This window comes from Polypterus senegalus, chromosome 12, assembly GCF_016835505.1.
Source record: "Polypterus senegalus isolate Bchr_013 chromosome 12, ASM1683550v1, whole genome shotgun sequence".
Lineage (NCBI taxonomy): Eukaryota > Metazoa > Chordata > Cladistia > Polypteriformes > Polypteridae > Polypterus > Polypterus senegalus.
Window position 1 is genome coordinate 138,831,220 of NC_053165.1, and position 19,199 is coordinate 138,850,418.

Genomic DNA, 19,199 nt, shown 5'->3' on the forward strand with positions numbered 1-19,199 from the left:
AAAAATTTTTTGGCAGTGTTTAGTATTACTTTTCTTTGATTTTTTTTTATTAGTGTTTTTTGCTGTTTTGTGGAGATAGTTATTTTCGAAATAACAATCAGCTTTTAAAAAAAATTCTCTATAAAAACCATTTAAAGATAAATGCAGCTGAATGTTTTATTATAGAATCGTCCGAATGTACTGTTTAACTAGCCTAGAGTAAACTTGTGCCAGAAATCTGTCTGTGCAACATTGTGTATACAGTTAATAAAGATAAGTGGAAGCATCTTCTCTATTACCTTTAGGAAATTTAACAATGGAATTAATATGCTGTTCTTCAATTTGCATTTTAAGATGTATGTAATTACCTACTTTATTATCTTGGTGTATGCCAATGCACATTTTTTCTGCTCTTAAGTATAATTTTCTGTGGAAATGTCATCTGTGCTACAGTCTCTCAAATATATTTCAATTGTTTCTGTTATGCTGCTGTGAGCAAAGAGGACGCTCAGATTTGCTATTTAGAAAAGAAATGTGAAAAGAGTATTGTGTGTTAAGTCTTGAAAAGGCTATTGAGAAGGTGAAATACTGTGTATTCGTGTATAACAAGTATGTATATTGAAAAATATAAAAAACAGGGAGATCATAAATTGTTGGAGTCCACCACACAGCCTGTATTATGAAGGTGAAAATAAGGAGAAAATGAAACAACAAAAACGCTGGGCATCTATTGCCTCTTTCTGTTGAGGTTGAGGTTTTCTTCTTTAGGAAAGTCTTCCATCGGTGATGTGTCCTTCTCAGAGGTGGGCTGTCAATGAACATTGACTTCCTGTGCCATCATCCCTTAGTTTCCGGGGATGGAAAATGTCAGACCTGCTGGCTAAACTTGGAAGAGACATCAGAAGTCATTTCTGGTCTTGTCATCTGGTCTCTGGGTGAGAAATGCATCTCAGGCACTGTAAACTTACCAGAGCCTTGTCGAGGCTCCCTATGCACATGTGTGCAACTGTGTGTGTGTATAAACTATATACTGCACTGTATGTTTACACATTAAATATACAATTCTATCTACAGTATATATATATATATAATATATCCATCCATCCATTATCCAACCAGCTATATCCTAACTACAGGGACACTGGGGGGTCTGCTGGGGCCAATCCCAGCTGACACAGGGCGCAAGGCAGGGAACGAATCCTGGGCAGGGCGCCAGTCCCTCAGGACACACATACACACCTACACGGCAAGCACAAAATAGGGACAATTTAGAATAGCTAATGCACCTAACCTGCATGTCTTTAGACAGTGGGAGGAAATCGCAGTACTTGGAGGAAACCCACGCAGACATGGGGAGAACATGGAAACTTCACGCAGAGCGAACCCGGGTCTCCTAACTGCAAGGGAGCAGCACTACCCACTGCTCCACCGTGCCACCCCTTATTTATATATATTTTATATATATATATATATATATATATATATATATATATATATATATATATGCTGGAAGATCATCACCAAGCACCTGGAGCACATCCAAGGCATGATAAAAGGGGCCGCCTCACTTCCTTCGAGGAGCTGGTTTTGGGAGGAGGAAGACGGAGCTTGCGAGGGAGGAGTGGAGGCAGCCGAGGAGAGGACAAAGGACTGAGTAACTGTGTGAGTTGGCAGAACCACTGCACATAATTGTAAATGAACAGCGTGTGTTTTGGACACTGGAGTTGCGTCTGCCTGTGGCAGAGCTAGCTTTTACAATATATACTAGCTGTCTCCTGTACATACACCCACGTAGTAGTGAAACAAGAAGTGAGGAGGGCCTACCCGGCTCCCCACTCCTGACATTACACTTCCTCCTCCCCCCCGCCATCTGCCTCTATCTCAGATTACCGCAAATATATCGCTCCTGTAAGCAAACTATGATTCTTAGCACAATGAGAGAAGTCACAAAATCCGCCGGAATGTTCAAGCAAATTATAGAAAAAAACCCAATCTAAATCCGTTAAGTAGTTCTCTCCTTTGCTAGCTAAGTGAATGTAAGATATGCCCAAAGGCTGGCGTGTGAGTGAAGAGCCCCCCACTTAGCCCACTGCGTGTCTCTCAGATTCGAGCAAATGAATCGCTCCTGCAAGTGAACTATGATACATAACACAATGAGAGAATTCGAAAAAATCGTGTTCAAACAAATTATAGAAAAAATACCCGATTTAAATTCATTAAGTAGTTCTCTTGTGAAAAACAGACACATACAGACACACAGACATGCAGAGAGATATTGGATATATATATATATATATATATATATATATATATATATATATATATATATATATATATATATATAGTTTCCACTCCCATGTTAATAAGAAATAGCACACCAGTCAAAGGTGTTTGCTAGCTAAGGGGATGTAAGATTCTCCCTGAGGCTGGCACGTGAGTGAGGAGGGCCCCGCTCCCCCTCCCCTCAGCCCACTGCGTCTCTCTCGGATTTGCGCAAATAAATCAGTGCCTCAAGCAAACTATGATACTTTGTGTGATTAGAGAAGTCGCAAAATCAACCAGATTGTTCAAGCAAATTATAGAAAAAAACCCAACCTAAATCCATTAAGTAGTTCTCTCGTGAAAAACAGACAGACAGACAGACTATGGATTTTATATACCTGCGTGGTAGTGAAACAGGACAGACTTTAAAAATCAATAAACAAACACATATTGCCATTTTAAGTGGAGGCAAGTTACACTTCAAAATGTGGCCAGAGGTAGAATGATTCAAACGGAGGCTGCCGTGTGAGTGAGGAGGGCCCTGCCTACTACTGACGTTATGCTTCCCTCAACCCCTCAGCCCGTAGCCTCCATCTCAGATCTTGCAAGTGAACTATGATACTTAATGTGATGAAAGAACTCGCAAAAATCAACCGGAACGTTCAAGCAAATTATAGAAAAAACCCAATATAAATCCATTAAGTAATTCTCTCATTAAAACAGGACAGACATAAAGTCATACAGTCAGACGCTGGATATATATATATATATATATATATATATATATATATATATATATATATATATATATATATATATATATATATATATATATATATAATAGAGAGAGAGAGAAAGAGAGATACTATATATATATAGTTTCCGCCCCCATGTTAATAAGAAATAGCACATCAGTCAAAGGTGTCAAAAGCACTGCATTGTCAAGGAATTCTCAGCCAGATATTCTTTGCTGTGCTGTCCTCTCTACCTGAGACTTCTGTGTTTGCCGTGCAGACAATTGTTACCAAATAATCGTGGTAGCAGGATGTGTTTATGCTGTCCACTTTTCTGGTCTTTTCAAGAAGCAGGATGCCATCTCTTTGACAATTCTTTTTTCTCTTCAGTAAGTCTTCTTGAATATTTCCTGCTTTAAAGTTTTTCCCAATTTTTCACCAAGAAGGTCTAGTGCATTTCATGAAGGGGCTCCTTGCCCAGTAGAGTGAAGACCTTTGTGTTCTTGTCCATAGAGCTAGCGTTTAAGTCTTTTTTTTTTTTTTTGCATGTTGGTGAGCATGGCTGAAAGGTTTTTACACCAAAAGCAGTGTTTCTGCTTCATTTCCCTTTAGTGTTTATTGTGAGCACTCAGCCGCATGCTGTGTGTTTACAACAAACAATTTTTTTTTTGTGTTTATGCATGTCCTAAACAGACAAAATAGGCAAGGATGGGATGATTAAAGGAGGAATGAAACATATCCTATAAAACCCAACACTAGGCCTCATTACAAAGCGTCTGGCTCCTGACCATTAGGTGAGTAGCTCACTCCTTGTGCAGAACAGAGCCTTCGTTCGGTGCCCACTGCCTACAAGTTACTTGAACTATACAAAGAGTCTATGTACTGTATATTTGCACATGTACTGTATGTACAATATGTGTGTGTTTATACTCGTAATTAAAATATCTAATATATTCTTTTAGGTTTTAATACAGTAGGCACAGTAAATGGTGAATTTTTAAAAGCATTAACATGCTGATCATTTTTTATTTTCCATTAAACAAGTCAATCTAGTCATCAGAGAGGAACCGTATAAAGAAATCTGTCTTTAAAATGCAGAGAAGCAGCCTGTTTTAAACCCCCAAAGGCAAACAAGACCACAGAAGAAATAAGGCATGAATTAGACAAATATTAAAACCATCATTGAAAACATAGCCTTTCTTTATACATCTACAATGAACTGAATGGACTTTACCATAAAACCAATTATTGAATGTCAGTAATTCAGATTTATTGCTAAGCTCATATGACTTTTTTGAGTCACAAGAGAAGTAAAGCAGGCATTGAATAAGTCCTTGTTGTCTATTTGGTTTTCAACTCTAAATATCAAGATGCTGCTTTTTATGAATAAAGGAAAACATTATTTAGCAGGCTGATACACAGTGCCTGTAGAAAGTGTTCACCCTCTTGCACATTCTCATATTTTGTAACAATTGCATTGAACCTCCGTGGATTTATTTCAGTCTTTTAGGCACTGATCAATAGAAAAAGGCTCTATGATGTAAAAGTGAAAGCACATCACTGCCAAGTGGTCTAAATTAATTATAAATATAATACACAAAATAATTGATGGCATGAATATTCAGCCACTTCAAAGTAGTATTTAGCAGATGTGCCCATGACAGCCTTGAGTCTCCGGGCACAGGTCTTCATCCATCAGCTTTGCACATCTCCACTGTGCTGTTTCTCTCCATTCTAATTTGCAGAACCACTCAAGCTCTGTCAGGTGTCACGGTGGTCATGAGTGGACAGCCCTTTTTTCAAATCCATCCACAAATTCTCAGTTGGTTTGAGGTCTAAACTCTGACTTGACCACTTCAGGACATTAGCATTGTTGTTTTTAAGCCATTCTTGTGTAGGTCATTGTCTTCTCAAATCTTTTCCCAAGGCACAGGTTTCTTGCAGACAGCTTTCAGGTTTTCCTCCAGGATTTCTCTGTTTTTTTCCTGCATTCATTTTACCCTCACAAGCTCTCCAGGGCCTGCCGCAGAGATGCATCCCCACAGCCTGATGCTGACACCACCGTGATTTACAATAGCGATGGTGTGTTTGTGATAATGTGCAGTGCAGTGATAATGTGGCATGCTAGGGATTGCTGTCTTGCTGAAAAACAAATCTTCTCTTATGGAGCAGGCTTTGTCCAGACTGCATCCGGTTTTCTTCTAGGAATTTCCTGTATTTTTCTGCATTAATTTTCCTATTATAAGCCTTCCAAGGCCTGCTATAGAGAAGCGTCCTCACAGCCTGGTACTGCCTCCACCATACTTCATGATACTTTGATGATTGGCAATATAATACTGCATTTAGTCTGAAGGCCAAAAAGCTTAATTTTGGTCTCATTAGACCATTGAACCTTTTTCCTTCTGCCATGTCCCTTCTGTCAAACTCTATCCGAGATCTCATGTGCAGTTTTTAACAGTGGCTTTCTCTTTGTCATTCTCCAATAAAGTCAAAACTGGTTAACCACCCAAGCATAACTTTTGTCTGTATAGTCTCACCAAACAAGGACACTGTAGCTTATACCTCCTTCAATGTTCTCTTGGTGGCTTCCCTCGCTCCTCTTCTTATTGTACAGTCACTAAGATTTTGTGGATGGCTTGCCCTAGGTACTGCAGATTTACAGCTCTGCCATCTCATTCCATTTCCCCATGATTGCTTTAACTGGCCTTCAAGAATACTCAGTGACTTGGATATATTTTTTGTCTCCATTCTCTAACTTGTGCTTTTCAATCCCTTTTTCAGGCAGTTGCTTAGAGTGTTATTTTGTCTTCACTGTGTAGGCCAGCCCACCATACTAGCTCACCACAAGTAGGCCCTTCAAGATCAATGGCATTTAGATTACAGTTAACTGAAACCCCAAACTGATGATCTCCATTGGACTAATTATGGGACTTCTTGAAACAAATGGCTGCACTAGCGAGGATTTAGGTATGTCATATTCAAGGACTGAATACTTACGTTATTAATTATTTTGTGGTTTGTATTTGTAATTAGGCAGCAAGGTGGCACAGTGGTAGCACTGCTGCCTCACAGTAAGGAGATTTGGGTTTACTTCCCGGGTCATCCCTGCGTGGAGTTTGCATGTTCTCCCCGTGTCTGCATGAGTTTCTTCCCACAGTCCAAAGACATGCGGGTCTAGTGCATTGTCGATCCTAAATTGTCCTGTGTGTGTGTGTGCTTGGTGTGTGGATGTGTGTGGGTGCCCTGCCTGGGATTTGTTCCTTCCTGCCTTGTGCCAGGTGTTGGCTGGGATTGGCTCCAGCAGACCCCCGTGACCCTGTGTTAGGTTATAGCGGGTTGGGTAATGACTGACTGATTCAACATACTGTATGTACAAAAGGTTAAGCAGCCATGCTAAATCACCAAAAGTTGGCCTTCCAGACAAGATGCATTTATATGAAAATCAACTGAAACCCAAGAAAGGTGATCTTCATTGAACTAATTCTGTGACTTCTAAAACCAATTGGTGACACCTTAGGAGTGTAATTGCAAAAAAGAATGGGGGAACAATGACCATGTCCAGATATGCAAAGCTGAGAGAGAAAGAGTCCTGAGCACTGAGGCTGTCATGGCAGATTAAGGTACAACTAACTGTCTGATAGGGGTGAATACTTATGTGATCAATTATTTTGTGTTTTATATGTATAATTAATTTAGACTACTTTGCTTGAAAATTAAAGTCTTTTCTATTGGTCAGTGTCAAAAACAGCAAAATTAAATTCACAGCGATTCACTGTTGTATAAAGATTAGGCCATCATACCGACTCACCATAAGTAGGACCTTCCAAACAAGGTGCCTTTATTTGACAATCGAAGAAAGCACAGGTAAGTGATCTTCATTGAACCAATTTGGTTACTTCTAAAACCAATTAGTGGCACCAGTGATGACTTGGGTGTGTCCTTGTAAAGAAGAATGGAAGAAAATGACCATGTCCAGATGTGCAAAGCTGATCGAGAAAGAGAGACCTGTGCATTGAGACTCAAGGCAGTCATGGCTGCTGAAGGTGCATCTGCAAGAAGGGGGTGAACACTTAAGTGATGAACTATCTCTATAATTAAGTTTAGATGACTTTGTAGAGATTTGTTTACACTTTGACATTAAAGACTCTTTTTCTGCTGATCATTTGAAAAAAATCCAGCTTGTATCCTTTGTGTTTCAATGCTGTATAACAATAAAATGAGAAAATTTCCAAGGGTGAATGCTTTTTATAGGCACTGTATATACAGTACTAGCAAAATACCCATGCTTCGCTGCGGCGAAGTACTGACTTAAAATTTTTATTAAGAAGAAAATTAAACCTTTTTAAACTGTAGGAAAATATACCAATAATTATTTGTTAAGGATCTCTTTGTATACCACATTGTGAGTTCGGCCCTACGGTTGTAATATGACCAAGCTGTGCGCTGAGCTTACTCTTAAGCATGCAACGTACAGTTGGCCATTTGAACATTAATCTTGTTTCAAATCTCACAGCTTGGATTACTGCTGTCATAATCGGTTTGAGTTTCATGGTTTGTTTCAATTACGACAGTATTTATAGGACTTGTGTTGAAGAGACATTCTGCATCTGTCAAGTGTTGTAAGTATACAACCGGTTTCATCGATAACTTCACATCCAGCTTTTGAGAGTTTAAACATTCATAAACATCAAAGTGTCCACTACTGAAATCGTCACCTGTCAATCTAAGATGTTTAAGAGGCATTGGCGGTTGTTAAAAGGTGTAAAATATTTGGCCATTTCGGTACACTTGAAAGCGACAACTGAACAATTCAGCGGCAGCCATCAACTCACATGCAGAACCATAGGTGAAGGGCTTAAGCATTTCACTCTAATAGTGCTCCTGTGTAATATAATTATCTCCTGTACCATCATCAGTCCACACATTGAACCTGTCCCAGTCATTCAATACATAAGACACAATGTTCCTCCAGATATCAAGAGTGAGCCTGATATAGCCGTGCAATATGTAGCAAAGAGAATGGAAAAGGTAGGTGCCATCTCCGGGCATGGAAACCACTTGGTAAGTGACAGTTCTTTGATCAATGGTGATCACCTCGATAGACATGTTAATGGGGGTACTGTTGGAATGATAAAGGAAATGGGTACCTGAACAATGTAAAGTAAGTCTAAAATACCTAAACAATAACTATAATCGTAATAAACGAACAATAAAACAGCGGAGAAGCCGTGGATTAAATAAAAAGGCTGTAGTTATCAGCAGGGAGATGTGAATCCCGTGGCGATGCAAGGAAGGGAATGTAGAGACCGGAGCGACAGACGGCCTTATATAGGCTGGCAGCCAACAACGTGGGAGGCGTTGGGATGGGGGACCCAATGCCGCCTCACACGGTGACGGAGCTGCAGGCTATGGACGTATATATGTACGTAAGTAGGATTCAGTTAGCGTTGGGAACCCGCCTTCCAAATTTCTTGAAGATGGGCCCATAAGTAACAAAGACCGTTGAAAAGTTCAATATGGCGACCGACAGTGGCATCATACCACCGAAATAAGTATGTACATTGGTTTCGGTTAGCGCAGGGAAGCCGCCTACCAAATTTCGTGAAGATGGGGCCATAAATAAGAAAGTTCAACATGGCAAACGTTGTCAACAGTTATGACCGTTGCGCGTAGAATTTTGAAATGAAACCTGCTTAACTTTTGTAAGTAAGCTGTAAGGACTGAGCATGCCAAATTTCAGCCTTCCACCTACACGGGAAGTTGGAGAATTAGTGACATTGGAAAGTTCAATATGGCGGCTGACAGTGGCGTCATACCACCGAAATAAGTATGTACATTGGTTTTGGTTAGCGCAGGGAAGCCGCCTACCAAATTTCATGAAGATGGGGCCATAAATAAGAAAGTTCAATATGGCGGACATTGTTGACCGTTATGACCGTTATGCATAGAATTTCGAAATGAAACCTACTTAACTTTTGTAAGTAAGCTGTAAGGAATAAGCCTGCCAAATTTCAGCCTTCTACCTACACGGGAAGTTGGAGAATTAGTGATGAGTCAGTGAGTGAGTGAGTGAGTGAGTCAGTGAGAGCTTTGCCTTTTATTAGTATAGACTAGCAGAATACCCGCGTTTCGCAGTGGAGAAGTAGGGTGTTAAAGAAGTTATGAAAAAGAAAAGGAAAAATTTAAAAAATAACGTAACATGATTGTTAATGTAATTGTTTTGTCATTGATATGAGTGTTGTTGTCATATCTATATATATATATTTATATATATATATATATATGTGTATATATATATATATATATATATATATATATATATATATATAGCAAAATACTCGCGCTTGGCAGCGGAGAAGTAAAAAGAAAAGGAAACATTTTAATAATAATGTAACATGATTGACAATGTAATTGTTTTGTCATTGTCATGAGTGTTTCTATATATATATATATATATATATATATATATATATATATATATATATATATATATATATACTATAGAATATATATATATATATGTATACCAAGATACGCTGGAGAAGTAGTGTGTTAAAGAAGTTATGAAAAGAAAAGCAAACATTTTAAAAATAACGTAAGATGATTGTTAATGTAATTGTTTTGTCATTGATATGAGTGTTGTTGTCATATCTATCTATTTATATATATATATATATATATATATATATATATATATAGCAAAATAGCTGCGATTGGCAGCGAGAAGTAAAAAGAAAAGGAAACATTTTAATAATAACGTAACATGATTGACAATGTAATTGTTTTGTAATTGTCATGAGTGTTGCTGGCATATATATATATATATATATATTGTCACACACGCGCATGGGAGGCAGCTAAAGGGCTCGAGTGAAGGCAGTTCTGAGCCATGCCGGGATGTGGCAGAGCGCACTAACTCTCTTTCTCACTTCCCTGTAGACCTAACCCGGGAGGTTCCACCTGTCTCTCTGGACGTCACTTCTGGGACCGAGCCAATGGAGACAGACCTTGCCAGCTCCGCCCCTGATGTCACATCCGGGACTAAACCAATGAACAATGAACACGTGCCCGACCCTTATGACCTCACTTCCTGTCTCCCCTTTAAAAGCCTTCCCTTTTCCCTTCTGTGTCAGTCTTGTTTTGGACTCTGTTGTAAGCACTTCAGTGCTGGTATTTGAAAGAAAACGAAGTTGCAGCCAGGATACCAAATTACATGGGTGGCTGCCCCAAACCTTTTTCTGTCTTTGACTCGTTTTGTGACAATATATATATATATATATATACACACACACACAGACACATATATAAACATATATATACATATAAACATATATATATATATACACATCTATACACATATATATATACAGTTATATATATATACTGTATATACAACATATACATATCTACATATATACTGTATATACACATATATATACAAATCTACATATATATATCTACATATATATATTAGGGGTGGGACTCGATTAAAAAATTAATCCAATTAATTAGAGGCTGTGTAAGAATTAATCTTGATTAATCGTATGTAATCGCACACGTAAATTTGCCCCAAATCGCAAATGTTTTTTTTTTTATTTAAAAGTGTTTTAGTGGGCTTACAGAATCAAATAATAGACATGGACATGAATATTGTAAACTGAAGCTGTTTTAATTTCTGAAAAAAGCTTTTAAACTGCATTTGAATTCAAAACAGAAACAAAAATATCATCCCTGGTTAAAATTGGGCAGACTTAAAAATAAAGTGGTAGTTTAAGTACTTTAAGTACATTTTCAGAATAGTATTGTCTTTAAATAATAATAACCAAAATTTCACCATAAAGTGCAGTTTTTCTTCTTAAAAAAATAAGTCAGAAACATAAAAGGTAATTTGACCAGCTTACTCTTTAAACTCTGAGTAACATTAGCCAAAATTATTTTGTACATTAGGCTAAAACAGTGTGATCATTGAACATTTTGTAATTAGATGTATTTAGAATTACTAACGGTCACGGAAGTCCAATGATCCCCAGTAAGAGCCACAAAGTCCGCTTTCTGTAATGCATCTAATTTTGCTTGCTTTTCAGTGTGCACAAAACCATGCTTTTATCAAGGCTTCTCGGGTAGTCGAAATGATCAGTCGTAGGAACGCGCTTTATTCCGACTCTAACATTTTTGTAGCTGTGATGTGTGCATCAGTGTAATGGATGTACCAGGAAATCATGCATTGACAAAAGTTCCCGTTTGCTTGGAATTGAAAGTGTTATTTTTTAACGCGTTATGGAGTACATGCATCGAAGCTTCTCAACTGTGCTTGTGCTAAGAAAGGGAAAATTTTAAAAATAACGTAACATGATTCTGCGTTAACCTAATATTTTTCATACGTCCCAAACCAAGGAGATGGGAAGGTAAAATGAATCGGTAGCGCATACATAGTCAGTACATCCCTCTCGAATCGAACCTCGAATGTCGGCGTTAGAGGCTAAGACTCTACAATTGCGCCACCGCTTATCTATGCTAAAGTATGTATTGTAGATCGGCTATAGATATACATTTATATATATACCCGTGTATCGCAGTGGAGAAGTAGAAGTTATGAAAAAGAAAAGGGAACATTTTAAAAATAACGTAACATGATTGTCAATATACAGTAATTGTTTTGTGAGTGTTATTGAATGTTGCTGTCATCAAGGATTTGATTATCATTATTTCTTTCAATCAGGCTCGTATTTGTAGGATGTGTTCAAGTTACATTCCGTGTTTGTCAATCGTTGTAAAGATAAGAGGTTTCATTCATCGATTAGTTCCTTACTGCATCAATAAACAGCTCGTCTTCCTTTTTATCTGTGATGTGACAAACTGCATGCACGGGTTTTTTTTACGCTGTCTTCCTTTAGCGGGACATTGACTTTTTCCACCGTGCTTTGTTTCCACAGTAGCTGCATTTATGAATATGCTTATCAGACGCTTCATATTTTTGCTGCCTTTTCAATTGTGTAATTCGGTTTTGTTCAGCTCTTTGGAACTGTTGCTTTTATCTGTGCACTGCATCAGTTCACGTGAGCCACTCGGTGTACTTGCAGCGAAGGTTCCCAGCTGTGCTGGTGCCATCTCGTGCTATGTCCATAGCTTTATTTAATGTTACCTTAGTCCTGGCACTTAAAACTTTCTCTGGCAGTTTCGCTGAGTTTGTGTCAAACACCACCCTGACCATCTCATCTTCCTCTCCATAAGCACAGTCCTTCACCCGTGAATATTTACCCGTGGCAGTTTGCTATTGGATTGCCGCTGACGGATGGCCTTATATGGGCAGGCACTAAATTACAAACGCCAGCGGCAGCCTGTCTATGAACTTAATTTAAAGTGTAGGTTTACATCGTGCTTTGTTTCCGAAGTAGCAGAACTCGCTTCTTATTGTTTCGCTGCCTTCTCAATTATATAATGCATGTTTTCTTGGCGCTTTTTGAGGTCTTCCTGGTTTTCTATGTACTGCGTGATTACGTGGGAGGCGTGATGATGTCACACGAAACTCCCCACGGCGTTGAAGCTCATCTCCATTACAGTAAATGGAGAAAACTGCTTCCAGTTATGACCATTACGCGTAGAATTTCGATATAAAACCTGTCCAACTTTTGTAAGGAAGCTGTAAGGAATCAACCTGCCAAATTTCAGCCTTCCACCCACACGGGAAGTTGGAGAATTAGTGATGAGTGAGTGAGTGAGTGAGTGAGTGAGTCAGTGAGTGAGTGAGTGAGTGAGGGCTTTGCCTTTTATTAGTATAGATATAGATATATATATATATATATATATATATATATAGTCGGCGTCAGAATATATAAAGTCAAAACTTGAACATATAAAGTCAGCGTTGGTATACATAAAGTCAAAACTTTTTTCTGAATATATAAAGTCAAAACTTGAATGTATAAAGTCAGCGTCGGAATGTATAAAGTCATTCCTGATTTATATAAAGTCAACATCGGAGTATATAAACTCACTACTGAATATTTAAAGTGAAAGTTAAAATCTATTGATTGAAACGACTCTGAACTGAACTAAGTTAACAAAAACGTATTCAGAAAAATAAATTAAAAAAACACTGTTTGGTTAATGTTTTGAAAATGATGCATGTGCCCTACCCAGGATTGTTTCCTGCCTTGCGCCCAGTGTTGGCTGGGATTGGCTCCAGCAGACCCCTGTAACCCTTTGGTCGGATTCAACGGGTTGGGAAATTGGCTGACTTTATATATTGAAGTTTTAACTTTATATATTCCAGCGCTGACTTTATATATTTAAGTTTTGACTTTATATATTCAGAAACAAGTTTTGACTTTATATATACCGACGCTGACTTTATATATTCAAGTTTTGACTTTATTTATTCTGACAGTGACTTTATATAATCAAGTTTTGACTTTATATAGTTAAATTTAGTCATCATTGCATAACTTTTTCTTTACCATAGAAATTTAAAGACTAAATTCAACTTCCATTCCTAACAAAGATATTTCTGGCGACTAAATAGAACCTACTTATATCCAAATTCGAGCTTTTGAGCTGTCGCCTGCCTGCCTGAATAAGTCAACCTCGCTTCGCTCTTACTTTTTTACCGTTCATTTAATCATGGCTAGTGGCGGAAAAATTATAAAATGGAAGGAGGATTACACTGAGTATGGCTTTACCAAAACAATTATTGATGGCGAATCGATTATTCATAAAGCTTCAATTGGTGATCTGTTTTTCTGTGTTAACCTCATATTTTTTCATACTTCTTCTCAAACCAAGGGGGTGCGAGGGTAAAATGAACCGGGAAGCGCTGATCAATGTAATCGGTGTACCAGGAAATCATGCATTGACAGAAGTTTGCTTGTAATGCAAAGTGTGATTAAATGCGTGATTTTTTAACGCGTTATGGAGCACATGCATCGAAGCTTCACAGCTGTGCTTGTGCTAAGAAAAGGAAACATTTTAAAAATAACGTAACACGATTGTCAATGTAACCTTTTGTAAGTGGTGCCTGGAGGATTCAGTGTGGAGAAACTGTAGAGACAGCGTGTGTATTAACTTGTTGGATTTTTCTGTGAGTATTTGATGGTAGCGTCACAAACTCGCTTCCGTAACACTGCGTTAGCTGCGGAGCTCAGCTCAGAGCGAAATGAGGTGAATGGGAGGGGAGATGATGACGTGACTCCCCCACCCGCCTTAACTATCAATCCCCCAGAAACACAGTCTCTCAGAATTTGCATAAGCACAGCCCTTCACCAGCAATTTTAACTTTGTTACAAAGTGATCAAAACTCTCGTTTATACCCGGCGTCCTCTCATTAAACTTGCATCCCACATTAGTCGTGGGCATGACAAATGCCAGCGGCAGCCTGTCTATGAACTTAATTTAAACTTTAGGTTTACACTGTGCTTTGTTTCCGAAGTAGCAGCACTCATGAATATGGTTATATATGTCACTCGCTCGCTTCTTATTGTTTCGCTGCCTTCTCAATTATATAATGTATGTTTTCTTCAGCGCTTTTTGAAGCTCTTCCTGGTTTTCTATGCACTGCGTTGACAGTCAGTTCACATGATTATGTGGGAGGCGTGATGATATCACACGAAACTTCGCCACCCACGGCTTTCGAGCTCAACTCCATTACAGTATATGGAGAAAAATAGCTTCCAGTTATGACCATTACGTGTAGAATTTCAAAATGAAACCTGCCCAACTTTTGTAAGGAAGCTGTAAGGAATGAGCCTGCCACATTTCAGCCTTCTACCCACACGGGAAGTTGGAGAATTAGTGATGAGTCAGTGAGTGAGTGAGTGAGTCAGTCAGTCAGTGAGGGCTTTGCCTTTTATTAGTATAAATAAATAATAATACTTCCATACAGTCACACAATCATGCATTTCTATATTTGATGCTGTGTACGATGTATTATTATTATTTTTTTTTTATTTAATATACTGTCTTTTCACATGATGATTTTAGACTTCAAAGTTCAGGGTCAGCCATTGTACAACACACCTCAGAGCAATTTTCAGGTGAAGGACCTTACTCAAAGTATTGATGGGATCTGAACCAGCAACCTTCTAGATACCAGAACAGATCTTTAGCCACAGAGCCACCACTCTGCCTTTTATACACTTGAAATGAGCTTTATAACTCTAAATGTCAGTTTTATTACAATAATACCAACAATAATAATAAAGCAGATTTAGTAAATGTAATGTACTCGATAAACTGAAGTTGTTCTCTCTGTGTTTTCCTGCCAGTGTGTACAGTAAGTTCCCACGGTGCTACCTATTAGACCACCTTTGGATCTGGTGACCTTGCTAAGAGGCATCTGTTTTTTCTCTGCTATCTGTAGACAAGTAGGAAGAAAAGAAAAATGAAAACAAAAGCACAGGGTACTGCCTTGTCAAAAATGTTTTAACAAGAGAATCCTATTAGTGCTCCTAAGGCTGTAGTGCGGAAAAAACAAAGACGAAAAATTTCACTGTGTTTCAGTGCCAGTTTTTTTTCTTCTTCTTTTTCATTCATGGCATAAAAAAAACTTTTGTTGAATTGTTGGATTCCTTATTGTCTGATTCTTTTTACTTTCCTTTTACCTTGGTTGTTTAATTAGCTTGGAATATGAACACAAAATAACATTCACTGACTTGCATAATACAATTCAGAATCGCAAAGGCCAGAGTCTTTCCCAGCAGCAATGGGCACCAGCCATTAACCAGTTCTACATATTATAATTATAATATCAGATAAACATTAAGTATACAAACATGGCAGATAATATGTACTTTGTTCTTATTTGTATGTATTTTATTTCATTTCCACTTGCTGTAGCTTACTTTGTGGTGTCAAATTGTTTTTTATCGTAGCTTCATATCCACACAGTTAACTTTGTGGCTCAGTCATGGTCTATACATTGTGAATGGATTGGGACTGGCATCTCATTGGAAAGCCTGGTTGAGATTCCAGAATGTAAGGTTGTGAATGGATATGCATCCCATCTGGGTTGGTTGTTGGAACCTTTCCTGGTTTGTAGGCCATAACTGAAGAACAAAGAGAGACTGCTTTCTGAGGCCAGATATTCTCCCCCATACACAAGGTGGCCACATCCCTCTGGTGGATCTCCCATTTGTACACTTGCAGGGTATAGTGGGAGATGTAGTCCTGTTGGGGTACTTGAGGGGAGGTGCAGGGGAATACAACCAGTACTTTGGGCTGCTTCCAACCTGGGCCTTAATTGCTTCCAACGTGCCGTACTGTGGCACCGGAAGTATGCTGGGGTCTGGCATAAAGGAAGCTGTCTCCTCTGCATCAGGATGTTAGAGTCAGGAGGCAGTGGACAATGCTCAAGAGGAGGAGGAGGAGTAGAAGGAGGCAGACATGCTGTTTAGAATATTATATGGTGCTGAAGGCAATTTTGTAAAATAAATAACTCTTTACTTAACCTGGAATCTGTGCTGAGCTGAGTTGTGTCTCGTGTTGGGCGTTCGAGGACTCCCCCCAAGTGACCACAACGTGTTATCATCAAGTCCAAGTTGGCTTATGTTTAAAGTGTTTCTTTTTATCTTCTCTGTTCTTTTTTCATTATTGCTCATTATTTTTATTTTTTATAATAGTGTTCTATTCATGTATTTAATTGTGTATTAACTATTATAATCATTCTGTTTGGTTATTATTTTGTATCTAGGTATGTCTTGCAATTCTTTCATGTTCTTTGCATTTTGTGGGTGTATCTCCAAAAGATGGGGTCAGCCACCCATCACCGTTAAGGGAACACCCCCCAGCCAATAAACGCAGGCAGGGATTTGTGGTTCAGTGCGGTTCATTTGAATGAGTTCTGGTGAATTTTGGTGGTTCTTGTGAGAAGTGCTTTGTTATTCACATTTTTGCTTGGTTTGTCTTATTTTTACTTCTGTTTCTAGAATTAGGATTTTGATTTGGCGTTTGTTTGTCTTGCATTACCTTTTAGGCAAGCTTTCATTTTTATTTTTATTTTTTTTTTGCTTTATACAAGCCAGGGGTTTACAGTAATCCTGTCCACTGTAATTGGAAAAACACAAAAATCAAATGTGAGGTACTTTTAATATCTGTTAATGTTTTGCCTGTTTACTGCTTGAGACAGCCTGTGTCATGTTACAATCCTCATCTCATCTAGGACTGGTTTCTAACTAGTGCTCATCATGGCCAAGATCATCTCTGGCTTCTCACAAGCCAGTAATGGAAATGTCAAACTCTGAGAAATTGGTGTTTTATGTTAATATTATTTTAAGCAGCATTTTGTCCTTGTGCCATGTCCACTTGCCTATTTTTCTCACCCATTTTATCCATTATAAAGGGAGTTAGGGCCTGCTTTGGAATCATTGGCTGAAACTAGCTGCAGACCTGACCCAAGACCAACATGGAGAATATTCATGAGGACCCACCCTCACTGCCACAGGAACAGTTTAGCATCACTAATTGACTCACATCTTTGGGATATAGGGAGAACATTGACTGGGGAGAAGTGTTGGCAAGCCATGTAAAAATGGCAGAACCGAAAGGCAGCAGTGGGGACCACTGCACTATCATGCAACTCAAGTTAGCATCATGTGAGTACTGGAGGATATCAGTACTGATCAGAGTCCGATCTGCTATGAAACTAATGAAGCTTAACTTTCAGGGCTCCAAATCCTGGGGAGGCCCCAGAAGTGACTTTAGGCCACATTGCTCTTTGAGAAGGGGTTCATTAAAAAAATAATATAAATCAATCTACTGTAGTATAATTCAGTGAAGCAGTTTTAAACAGAATCTGAGATAAAGTGGTTTCTGGTGGCCTTTCATGGAACAAATTCACTGAAGAAGATAACAGTTGTTACCAAGACCTTGTTGCTGGTTACAAAGGGACCCTCACAACAGTTCAGGCTTCAGGGTCCTTAAAATGTAGCTCTGCCACTGTTATTGACTGGGTCTCAATGACATTCATGGATTAGTCATTTTAAAACATTTCTGAAGATTTTCCTTTTAAGATGTTCTTAGTATTGCATACTATACAAGAAGGAAATATTCTAATGAGGCAATGCTCAATGGATTAATACTTTTTTTAGGCATTCCTGGGAATAATTTGACCATTTGCACACATAATGTGTGTATGTTTGCCTGTCTGTGTATCTGTGATGTTATTCCACTGGATACTGACTCAAATTGGGAGAGAGAGGTTTATATTATTTAATGGTCGATATTTTACTGTATGTGAATTTTAAGTTTTAGTTTTCTTTTGGAATTATTATTTTTCATATTTTAATATATTTTCTGTAGTGCTGGGCAACGAATAAAATTTTTTAATCGCGATTAATCACATGATTGTATGTGATTAATCGCAGACAATCACAACAATCACATTGTTACGTGTAAAATTCAATAATGAACTCAAAAGTAGTGCATTGTGTGTTTTTAGTTTGCAAACACTTTAAACAAATGAGGCACTTTTTAACAACAGTATTCCCTTTACATAATAGCAGTTAAAATACTTCTTGTGTTTTCTGTCTCGCCTGATCTCGGAAGCTAAACACGCTCGGGTTCGGCCATTACTTGGATGAAAATACTTCTTGTAAATCTCATCTTAAACATAAAGGTAATCAAATCAAATATAAAACCAAAGCTATTTGCCACTGCTAGGACATTAACGTTTTATCTAGTTTATTATAGAAGAACAAGTTGCTCTCAGAGTCCAGAGCCACGATTACAACACTATAACAGGCACCTTCTGAGCAACAGCAAGTTAACATTTCTAAATCTGTTTTCTTTTTTATCTGAACAGATACCAGCAGAACCATTTTCTTTTATCACGGAGCAGCATAAACAGTCCCTGTTCAGTAGCAACTCTTGGAGGGCTAATATTTTTTCCAAAAAGCTCAGGTTTTTGAAAAGTGCACAAAGCAATGGTTTTACATGTAAATCAGCGTCTGTTGCTGCCTCTTGTACCTGCTGTTGGCCCCTGTTTGCAGCAGCAGCGGCTCGACGGCCAGCAGGAGCGCACAGTGGTCTGGCTGCCAGGCTGTCTTTGTGAGACAGGTGCGCATTGTGCCAGTACCAGCAAGACACAATATGGTTTGCACTCCCTGTCATCATATGTGTCTGTCCTCCCAGGCGAACGTTGCCATAGGTGCATTAGCTACACGAACATGTTCAGCAGCACGATCAGCTGGGGACCAATCAGCTGATGCCAGTACCTCACTTTCGTTTTCAATC

The 19,199-nt window shown here is 38.5% G+C and overlaps 1 protein-coding gene across 1 annotated transcript in view; it reads left to right on the forward strand.

Annotated features, from left to right (window-relative positions):
- Window positions 1-19,199, forward strand: part of LOC120541702 (nuclear receptor ROR-alpha A) — a 558,859-nt gene that overhangs the window by 278,470 nt on the left and 261,190 nt on the right. The gene's annotated exons all lie outside the window — the stretch shown is intronic.